This window comes from Nyctereutes procyonoides, unplaced genomic scaffold, assembly GCF_905146905.1.
Source record: "Nyctereutes procyonoides isolate TBG_1078 unplaced genomic scaffold, NYPRO_anot_genome, whole genome shotgun sequence".
NCBI lineage: Eukaryota > Metazoa > Chordata > Mammalia > Carnivora > Canidae > Nyctereutes > Nyctereutes procyonoides.
In genome coordinates this window covers 50,748,855-50,760,577 of record NW_026575121.1, presented here as the reverse complement: position 1 = coordinate 50,760,577, position 11,723 = coordinate 50,748,855, and the positions used below count along the sequence as shown (strand labels likewise).

The following is an 11,723-nucleotide window of genomic DNA, read 5'->3' as shown; positions in this document are numbered from 1 at the left end:
GGACGAGTAAGAGTCCCATTCCTGGTGGAGCGTAGGGTATGAGTGAGTGAGAGGCAGAGGAAAGAGTGTGTGTGTGTGTGTTGTATGTGTGTGTGTGTGCATGCACATACATACATGCGGTCCTCAGGATTCATATGGTAGGAAACATACATAGAGCCAAACAGACCCAAGGAGAATGTAATGGTGCTGACTTACATACAGACTTTATTGTCAAATATATTTGCTGGCAAGAATGAGCTCATGAAAGATCATGAACATGGCTAAAAATAAACCTATATTCAAACCTCACGTCAAGACACAGGTAATTTAACCTCATGAAGTCTCAATAAATACATGGCTAAAACAGGATGAATTGCGGCGTCTGGGTGGCTTAGTCAGTTAAGTGCCCAACTCTTGATTTTGACTCAGGTCATGATCTCAAGATTGTGAGACCTAGGCTCTGCACTAGGCATGGAGCCTGATTGAAATTCTCTCTCTCCCTTTGCCACCCTGCTTGCACTCAGTGCTCAATCTCTCTCTCTCTCTCTCTCTCTCTCTCTCTCAAAAAACCAAATCAAAACAAAACAAAACAAAAAAAAAAAACCCAGGATGAACCCACTTAATGAAAGTGTTGAGAGGATTAGGGATAACAGAGAAAGTGCCTGGAATAATGCCCAACACACAATAGGTACTGAAAAACAACAACAACAAAATGAAAACAGGATTGTACTATATGTGAGTCTATATAAAATATTATTAATGATTGTTTCAAGAAAATCTACCTAGGCAAATATCCTTACGATAGCATACATTTATTGAGCATCTATTATATGCCAAATGCTAGGTACTAAAGGGATATGGCAAAGTCTCTGCCCTTAAAAGTAGATGTAACCTGACATAGTTACATATTAACTCTCCAGAGTCTCATATATTGTTAACAAGGTCAAATGCACAGGTGAAAATTGCAGCTGATGGAGGATGGGAGAACCACGGTAACCACTCTCAGCAGCCAAACCAAGATGCTGGTCATCCTGTGGCAGTGCAGCACTGCCCCCTACTGGAAGGAGGACTTGATGAGCAAGAGGCCTCAATTTTCTGAGTACCAAGATGGGCTTCCAGATTGCTCGGCCTTACCTTTTCAGGAACAGAGAAATAAAAGGAATATAGCCATGTGAAGAAGTGTGTCCTTGGATAAAGTCAGGGGCAGTCAGCTGACTGAGGGAGAGAAGATATCTGCTGGTTCTCCCTTTGTAGGCATAAGTCATACCCCACACCAAAAGCAAAGATCCAGACTCCTTGTAAAAGCAAGATCCAAAGCATGGAGGGTGCTGCTCTCAGAACAAGAGGACCAATGTGAATAATGAATGAGTTTCCCCACCTGCACAGGCCAGCCCACATCACTATTTGGATTTCTTTGTTGTTTGTTTAATTTTTTGAAATTTAAATTCAATTTGCCAACATATAGTATAACACCCAATGCTCATCCCATCAAGTCACATCACTACTTTGATCTCATGTTGCAAACAGATATTCAGCAACCTCCAGGACCCTCTGATATGGACTACTCTCCCTTCAGCCAACCATATTCACCTCACCTACACATGACCACCCCCATCATGTCAGCCCCTATCTGTCAAACAAGATAGGACGTAGACATAGAATAACATGCAATGCCACACGGGATTGCTCAGGGGACGTTAACGCTAGATTGGTTATCAAGGAAAGCCATATAAGGATGGAGAGCTTTCAAACAGGCCTCAAAAGAAAAGTACTCACAGACAAGGTGGAGGAATGGAAAGGGCCCCAGGGGATTAGTGGGTTCATGTGGAAGAGCAGGAAGACAGAGAACAGAAGAGCAGGTCAGGAGTCAGTTCTCAAAAATACAAAATTCCAGGCCCACTCTGAACAGTGAGGTGGTTCATGAAGTAAATAGAATTTAAGAAATATTCATTGGAAAAAAAAAAAGAAATATTCATTGGGCAATTCCAACTCAAGGTGTCCCATTGGAATCTTATTCTCCCTCCCGATTCCATATCCTCTTCCACTGAATTCATAGCTCCCTTAATAACACCACTCACCAATTTCCCTAAATAGAAACTTGAAGTCATCCTTGTCCCTGATCTAGCAGGCACTAATTCCTATCTATACTGCCTTCTCTAAATATTTCTCAAAACCTTCTCTTCTCCATCCCTGCTACCACCTTTACAATCCAGGCCCTCATTATGTCTTGGTCATCTTGCCTCAAATTCAATGCTCTTCAGTTTATCTGCTTGTTGCCACCAAATTGATTGCTCTCAAATTCAAATGAAACCATGCCACCGCCTGCTCACACTATTTACCAGCTCTCCATTGCCTTCATAAGAAAGTCCTGGGTTTGTTACAGGAGATCCTTTGTGGTCTAGGATTTACCTGCATCCCCTGGCTCACATGCCCTTCCTTGTGCTATACCACTTGTTCTCTAGCCATATCAAACTGCCTGTTTGGGTCAGACAGTTTCATAACTCCAGATCTTTGCATATGCTGTTCCACCTTCAATGGGCCAGAGTGTTTCATACCTCAGGACCTTTGCAAGTGCTTTCCATTTGCTTGGACCACAGTTCTATTCTCTGCAAGTCCTTCAGCCACCTAACATTTACTTATTCCTGGAGACAGCAATTCAGGCATAAGCATGACCTCTTACAGGATGCTCCTCTGGCAGTTCAGGCTGATTTTATTTTATTTTTTTAATTTATTTATTTATGAGAGAGAGAGAGAGAGAGAGAGAGGCAGAGACACAGGCAGAGGGAAAAGCAGGCTCCATGCACCGGGAGCCCGACGTGGGATTCGATCCCGGGTCTCCAGGATCACACCCTGGGCCAAAGGCAGGCGCTAAACCGCTGCGCCACCCAGGGATCCCTCAGGCTGATTTTAGAATTGTCCTCTCTCTTTTCATGGTTTCCACTGTCTTTGTTATAGCACACACCACAGAATGAATTGGCCTTAAGTGTCTGTTTCTTCACTCAGCCATTTTATCCAGCTCTGTCCACACCTCCCAGAGTGCTGGGTCTGTGGTAGATATTCGATAATTGTGTTACATCTAATACAAGAAGAACATAAACGAATGATAAAAATCTGTGCTAGACAGAAACTTGAGACTCTTGAGATCTTATAATCTGAGCATCCCTCTGAATGGAAACCTTCAAAGCAAAAGGGAGCCATAACCAGGAAAGAGGTTTTGTTGAAGCCCAGGGGATTTGGCCCATTATGTACAACGACTTGTAGGGTCAGAGTATGAAGGTGGAAATATTTATGGGCCAATGTATATGTGAGTTTATTTTATTCTTTTTTGAATGACTTTTTAAAAGATTTTATTTATTTATTCGTGAGAGATACAGAGAGAGAGGCAGAGACATAGGCAAAGGGAGAAGCAGGCTCCCTGCAGGGAGCCTGATGTGGGACTCCATCCAAGGACCCCGGGATCATGTCCTGAGCCAAAGACAGACACTCAACCACTAAGCCACCCAGAAACCTTGAGTTTATTTTATTCTGATTATACTCTGCCTTACTGGACTTCGCATGGCCCCCAAGTATTTCAGTTTGGCATATATAAGGGAATTGAAATTATCTTGCAGGTAATCGAAGATGTCTGCTCAGTGTCTTTCATCTGGCCAAATTGGGTCCCCACTGAGTCCGTGCTCCCACCTCTGCCACCAAATGCCCTTCCCATCCTTGGATGTGGAAGTACACCAGAATGTCAGGACAGATCTTTCCCTACTAGGCAGGGCTCTGAGCCATCCTGCTGTTTTACAGAGCCAGCGGGCTCCCTGCATTGCCTCAAGTGCTTCAAAATGAACCCAGAAAGACAGGTGGAGGGCAAACATAACACGAATATGCACCTATAAAAATAGCCCTGTAATAACAGCCGCCCAAGTGCTAGATAGGAGCAGTAACAGATGGCTACGTCTGTCTGATTTTCCAATCCCTGAGGTTGTACCTCTCTGCTTCCCTCCATCTCTTTTCCTGGAACATGGTTTTGGCAGGCAGTGGGTCCCTTGGAATAAACAGTATCCTTCAAAGTCATTCCAGAATGGCACAGTAATTGAGGCCAACCTACATGCTACCCAGAATGAGAAACCCAGAGTTATAGATGTGAACCATGCCCAAAACACATCAATGACCTTGACAGGATATTCCTGCATTTTAACAAAGTACATTCATTGATCAAATGTTCCCTTTTAAAGTAAAGCAGAGGAAATTGGGCTCAGATGAGAGTCAAAAGATTTGGGCAATGTTGTTTGCTGATTACCTGCTGAGAGCTGGGCACAGAAGGGTAATGCCACCCTAATTCCTGCTGCTGCACTGGCTCCTGTCTGCCTGCCACTAGGGCACCACTTTCCTCACTAAAGAGTCTGCAACTTTGGAGAATCATTGACTAAATCTGATCTACTTGTTAGGTGTTTTCCAGAATAGACTACCAGTGTCCTGGCAGTTATTAATGTCTGCAAATATATATTTTTAAAGATTTTATTTATTTATTCATGAGAGATACAGAGAGAGAAAGAGGCAGAGACACAGGCAGAGGGAGAAGCAGGCTCCACACAGGAAGCCCGATGTGGGACTCGATCCTGGGTCTCCCGGAGCAGGCCCTGGGCTGAAGGCGGCGCTAAACCGCTGAGCCACCCGGGCTGCCCCAATGTCTGCAAATATTTTATAGTGATTTAAAAATGAAAAACACAATGTTTTCAAAATTGACCAAACTTATTTTTTCTAAATTTATCTTGATGGCACCCTCTATAAACTTCCTGAGTCCAATAATTGAAAGAGATTGTAAAGTTAATTTTTTTATTTAAATTTGATTTGCCAACATATTGTACATCATTAGTTTCAGATGTAGTTTTCAATAATACATCAGTTGCATAAAAGTTTTATCAGTGAAATATTTCATATATTTCTCAATATTTAATTTTCCTTATCATAGTTATAGAAGATAAAGGAAAAGTATTTAATACTTTCACCAAGCCCATATTGATGCCCCTAAAGCCCCATTGGGTGACCTCAGTGTTCCATACCAATATCACTTTCCACAAATACCAGCAGGTGAACAAAATCTGGTAGGTAACACACTAAGAAAATCAGGCTTAATATGTTAAACATTTATTGGGCACTTACTAAACATTCCACTAGGCTATGGTTATGACATTGACAAGGGCATCATCTTGCCCACACAAAGCTTTCTATCTAATAAGAGAGATAAACAACTAACTCTAGCACCTGGCAGGTTGCAGCGGGTGGGGGTACCCTTACAGAACACGTGCAGAAAGCTCAATATTCTTTATTTCACGTAATCCTCACCACAGCCTTCTCATTTAGGTATTATTGCCTTTCCAAAGGTGGAAATACTGAGGCTCTAGGAGGTTAAACTACTCGCCCAATATCTTACAGAGTAAATCACCAATTCTGCATGAGCACAGGTCTATCTGACTCTATAGAGCTCATGTTCTTTCTCTAAAGCAAACCATGTTCCTTCTCAATAAGAGCAGTATCATTCTGGAGTGACTAAGCAAGAAGGAGAAGTTCATTCCACTGGGGTAGCTGATGTAGAGCTCAGAGAAGGCTTCACAGAGGAGGTGGATTTGAGCTGAGACTTGAAGGAATATGAATTCAGTAAGAAATTCATGGGGAAGAAAATGTCAGACTAGAGGCAGTGAGCTGGCAGTTTGATGTGGTATTACTTTTGAAATCAGGGAACATGGAGGGAGAGACTAGTAAAATTATGCTGCCAGCAGAAGGCACTATGTGCCAGCCATGGTATTTTCTACATAGCAACCAGACAAAATGCATTCATCTTCCAGATCCCCTCCACCATGAATCTTCCTCTAGCTTTCATAGTTCCCCTCTTCCTCTTTCCAAATGTTTCTCTCTCCTCTTTTCTCCCTATCCCAACCAAGCAGATGTAACAAATGTGTGAAAATCAATTCTTAAAAAAAAATTCAGTTGCGTTTGCACAGCATTTTTGTCTCCAAGCTACTCAAAACATCTATCTCCAACCAGATGCAGCAGCTACTTCTGAACTTCTGGAGTAACAGCTTAAGACATTGAGGACTTCATGGCTTTTCATGAGACACGCATAGAGCCTGGACAACTTGTGAAATCTACCAAAGTGATAAGAACAGGAGTCACTTGGCTGGTTTCTGTGAGAATTCTAGATCATTATTCTTACTACCAGGTCCTTATGGGAAATCTAGTGGTGCAAATACATGTACAACCATTTGCCTCTCCCACCTCCTGAAAAACAGAGCTTAGACAATGGTCCACACTTAATGGTACCTAAATCCATCAGTATAATATGATAGTGACCTAGAAAAAGAAGGGTTCTTTACTGTGGTGGGGGTGTAATAAGATTATAGAGGGTTAGAGTGTGAATAGGACAGATGGAATTAGAGGAAATATATAGAGAAAATTGGAAAAAAAATGAGATAGGATCTAAAAGAAACTATAAGGGGAATGGTAAGTTTGGGAGGTTATGTTTTCAATGCTAAAGGGATATGGTCACATTTAGATACTGATGGCAAAAAGGCAACAAGAAAGAAGATACTGAAACTACAGGAGAAAGGTTAATTGATGGATGGAGGTCACTGAGGAGGGAGAAAGCCCAGGGGAGGGCACGTGCTTATGTAGGAGGGAAGGGAAGTCCATTCTATATTGAAGTGAATGGATGGTATGAAGATGAATGAACACCCCACTTAATATCTTCCGTTTCCATAGTGAGGAGCCTGTGAAAACTGAGGAAGCCTTGAAGCAAACACTGTGGGAAGTGGAGAGAGATGACTGAGGGCCACAAGAAGTGCTATTGCCCTCAGCTGAAGGTGGGGATCACTGTCAGGAGTGGGTAGGAGTTGCAATCCAAGTGTTGCACCATTTTCTCCAACAATGCTCAGCAGGCACAGGGAAGGTAGATGGACAGATGGACCAAGATGGCCTTTTGGATAGGGCAGAATTTAGGGCCAAAGGTATGAGGGTATGGCAAGAGGGTTATTGAAATGTATTCATTCATTCAGCAAATATTTACTGAGGGACCGACTGGTGCTAAACATTATTCTAAGCATGAGTGACACAGCGGTGAACAAAACAGGCAAGGGTTGTTGGTGGTATTGTGCTGTGGAGACAAATAAGACACGAGCAGGGAAGCAAGAAAATCAGAATTGCTGACAGCTGTGGTGGCTATGGATGAAATGTGCTGAGGAGGAGGCTGTGTATTTGCAGTAGCCCAGAAAAAGCTCTCTGAAGAGGTTAGACATAACAACCCATAAGGTCTAGGCAGGGCAGGGAATGAAGGAAGATTCCAGAGGCTGGTGGATAAGGAGGCTGAAAGTCTTGAGGAGGTCAAAGAGGATGAGAATGTTGGGAGCCTGGAGAGCTGAGGTTAGAGCAGAGTATTTATTTTATGGTTTCAGAGGTTGCACAGTTCCTGACAATTAGCTGGAAGGAATGACATGGGGGCTCTGTTCCTTCTCAGAATTGCAATTTAGATCCAAAGCTGAGTACAAAAGTACTGATGGCCTCACATTTTAAGTTCAGAGAAATTTCCAGTTATCGAACAGTTACTTTTCCTTTGGGCTTTCTGGGAGGCATCTTTGCAAACAGAAGACTAACAAAGCAGACAGAGGCCAACAACCATGATACCAGCTGTCAATCACATAGGTCTGCCTCGTTTTCCCCCTCACACAAAAGCTCTACTTGTTCCTGCCCAGTAGAGAGGGGAGAACACATGGGGGGGGGGAAAGCCACACACCTCCCTCCAGTCTAAACCAGGTGTTAATCACTAAATGCTTTGTCCTCCCAAAAATCTGTGTGTTGAAACCCAGCCCCCCTGGGATGGCTTTGGGGGTGGGGCCTTTGGGAGGTAGTTAGGATTAGATGGAGCCCTCATGAATGGGATTAGCACCCTAAAGAGTTGCCAGAGAGCTTGCTTCCCCTCTGCTCTCTGCCATGTGAGAATATAAAATGCCAGTAGTCTGCAACTCGGAAGAGGGTTATCAGTAGATCCTGACCATGCTGGCATCCTGATATTGGACTTCCAGTGTCCAGAACTGTGAGAAATAAATTTCTGTTCCTTATAAGCCCAGTCCATGATACTGTCCTAGCAACCTGAATGGACCAAGACACTGGGACTAGAGTGACAGGCTGGTAGGAAGGAGGTCTTTAAATCATAGACAAACATTAGAAAGGATAGGACTAGAATAAGCTTACTAAGGCCTGAGAGTGAGCACACAGCTGTGAGTCATGCTGAGAAAGTCTGCTCTTCAGTAATAACACTTTTAGGAGAAGAATTTGTATTTTATGTCTATACCCCAATGAGTGAGACTCCACAATAACTTGTTTTATGGACTTAAGACATGGTGAGTGAAGAAGAGCTTGTTTATTAATTCATCCAACATACATTTAGTTTTCAGCACATATGATATGCTGAACTCAACTGTAGGTACTGAGGAGAGAGGTGAGCAAGACAGGCATACACTGTTCTTCGATGCACTTAGGTTCCAATGTAGGAAAGAAGCTAACACAAATATGAATGGACATAACTGTGGTTGTGTAGTGTGCACAGCATCAAGCTGAGAGTGATGTTGGGGGTAGGGACAAGAAGGGACTATTCTAGACAAAGAGATCAGGGAGGCCTCTCTGGGGCATTGACATGCAAACAGAAGCTGAATGGAAGAAGGAGACTGCCTTGTGGATGTCTGGAGGAGCTCATCGGAGGCCAGGAGGAGGGAATGAGCTTGGGAGAGTCAGAGCATTCCAGAATGGGGGGAACAGGGTGAGCAAGGGGGACATGGTAGGAGATGAAACGGGGAGATGAGCAGAGGGTCAGCCCCAGAGGGCTTTGGAATTTAGTCTCAGCATGATGAAAAGCCCCTAGAAGAGCTTTGAGTAGTGATGTGAATGGTGAGATCTATTTTAGGGAGATTCCTTTGGTAACCGAGTAGAAAATTGACTGTGGGGGCAAGAGGGGAAACCAGAAGCTGATTTATATATTTTTTAAAGATTTTATTTATTTATTCATGAGAGGCAGAGACACAGGCAGAGGGAGAAGCAGGCTCCCTCTGGGGAGCCCGATGTGGGACTCAATCCCAGGACCCAGGGATCACACCCTGAGCCAAAGGCAGACACTCAACCACTGAACCACCCAGGTGCTCCCAGAAGCTGATTTATGAGTTGTATGTAGCAGCCCAGGTAAAAGACTGTGGTGGCCTGGACAGGGTGAAAGCAGTGAAGGCAGAAGAAGGAGTGGTCAACTGTGGGAGAAATTTGGATGATAGGTCCTACCAGATTCCTAGTCTGTTGAGGAAGAAAAGGAGCTAAGAGCCTAGGATGAAGGGTGGATTCTTCACACCTGAGATGAAAAGATTGATAGTGAGCCCAGAGGCTCCCCATAAGAAGGGAGTGGCCAAAAGGTACTGTGGAAGAATAAAAAATCTGCAAGTTACTCAGGGAGCAAGGAGGACCCCAATCCAAATGTGTGTCACTTGAGAGGGAAGTTTTCAGGGACAGCCAGGAAATGGACGAAGCATCTGTGTGTACATGAAGTGATTTGCAATTAAGTAAAGGTTGTGAAGACTATAAAGGAAAAGGTTAGAAGGAGAGCAATCACATCTGGTTCAGGGAGACAGAAACAGAGCCACAGGGAGCTGGGATTTTGGAGAGGATGATGACTGGAGGACGTTTTTCACTTTGGAGGAAAAACATGGATGAGTCATGGGGAAAATAACTGGCCTAGAAATTTTCACAGAACTGGGCCTGGAAGTCTCTGATGGATTGAGGTCTCTGATGGATTGAAGGACTTGGACCTCTCTGGAACAAGCCAGCTGCTCCTGGAAATCTTAGACCAGGTGGGCTGGCAACAAAATCTTGCCAGGTTCCCAGGAGCCTCCCTGAGTGCTGGAAATAGCATTAGCTCCAGATTGATGGGAGGCCTTTCTGGATGGAATCCTTTACAGCTTGTCTTAACTGTGACTCCAAGAGAACAAATGGAAAATAGCATCATTGATTTTAAAATAACTCTAGGTGAGAGAGTTGCCTGTACTTTCTGTCTCCCCTTACTCAGCTCCCACTCACTTCTCAACCCACAGGGATCTGATTTCCATCCATTGCATTTCACTCAAACAGGTCTGGCCAGGTTCACTACTGGTCTTTGTGTTGCTTGATCCTACAGGCATTTTCAGCCCTTATCTTATTTGGCATTTTAATCCTACCAAGCAATCCTTCTTCATGAAACACTCTCTTCTTCTGGATTTCCCCCAGTGACACCACTCTTTCTTGATTGTGCTCCTACTTCTCTGGTCATTATAGGTTTGTTCTGTTTCTAAAATCCTCATTGACTTAGCCTTTAAAATGTCGGGTTTCCTTAATCGTTGACTGTAACTCTTCTACCTTTCTTACTTTATCTTGTCTCTTTAGGCCAATCTTGTTCAGACCCATGGTTTCAAATGGCTGATATAGAAGTCCTGTGAAAAACGCTATTGGAGTGTTCAGAGGCAGGGGCAGGCACTCATGAGGCACAGGAAGGTTGTTTGAGTTGAGTCATTGCTACCCAGATGGTAAATTTAGGCTTTGGGAAGATAATGAAGCCCAAGGAGAGTGTTTATAAAGAGAGGAAAGAGGACCCGTTGACTGGATTGGAAGATGAATAAACACCAATAAATAAAAGTAATTACTGTTATTATTTATCATGATTACTATTATTCTACAAGTGCTTGTTTGTTCATTTCAAGACCTGTGTATAGGACTCACACATTAACTTTTTAATAGCATTTCCTACATTCCACCCAGAAAATTCATGCCTACCTTTCACTCAGTATACCACCAGGCTTTGTTTGGCTCATCCATTCAGTCCAGCATCGGTAATTTTTACTGATTGCCGTTAGGATGTATGGTGATGTCTAAAGCACTATAATCCATTTCTATCCTTAGAAATTTTGATGGAGTATTGCAATATTCCTACAACTTGCTGTTGTCAGCTTTTCCATCAGCATCAATTAGAAAAAACATTGAGGAACCATGTGTTAATTATTTTACCAAGGGAACAAGTATAGAAGCATCACTTGTAAGTGCTCAATAATCATTATTGCACGCAACTAAAAGGAGTACATTCTATTGTTTTTCCCTAGAAAATAAAACACAATAGTTTTATAATTAATTTAATGGCAACTTGTGATCATCAAATTAACAATGGTTATCTTTAAAAGTTATTACACTAGCTGTGCTGTCATTTCTCAAGGATGATCAGATACCTAGAGTCATAGACATTTCCCACACAAGATGCATCATATAAATCAGACTTGGTTAATCACCAGCATTGATAAAACCAGACTAGGGGAAGAACTAGATCTAGGAACACATGCATGGTCTTGATATACAGAATGTTTAGCCTGCCACAATTATTACAAAATCAGAACAGCAAGAATATTCACAGGGTACATTCTATGTTTAAAAAAAATCTACAATATAGCCAACTGTCATGTATTCACAAGGCAGTTATATCAGTGTGTTCATGGCAACCCTGCTGCTAAGCTTATTGATCTTCTCAAATGAAATACCTGCTTTGTTGACATCTGCACCCTTCGATTCCAAAGTCAATCACACATTTCCTCGATAGTCCACCTCTCCATTTCTATTTATTTGCAGACTGTCCAGAGAGACAATCTACTAAAAAGAGGACAACACTCACCTTAGAACCAGAAGGCATGGGTCCAAGCTTTAACTTGTAA

General features: G+C 42.8%; 1 non-coding gene across 1 annotated transcript; it reads right to left on the bottom strand.

Annotated features, from left to right (window-relative positions):
• Window positions 1-11,297: 11,297 nt before the first annotated feature.
• On the bottom strand, window positions 11,298-11,428 carry LOC129516730 (small nucleolar RNA SNORA72). The gene has a single exon (XR_008665857.1). It is a non-coding gene; the product is annotated as a small nucleolar RNA SNORA72 (small nucleolar RNA).
• Window positions 11,429-11,723: the final 295 nt, after the last annotated feature.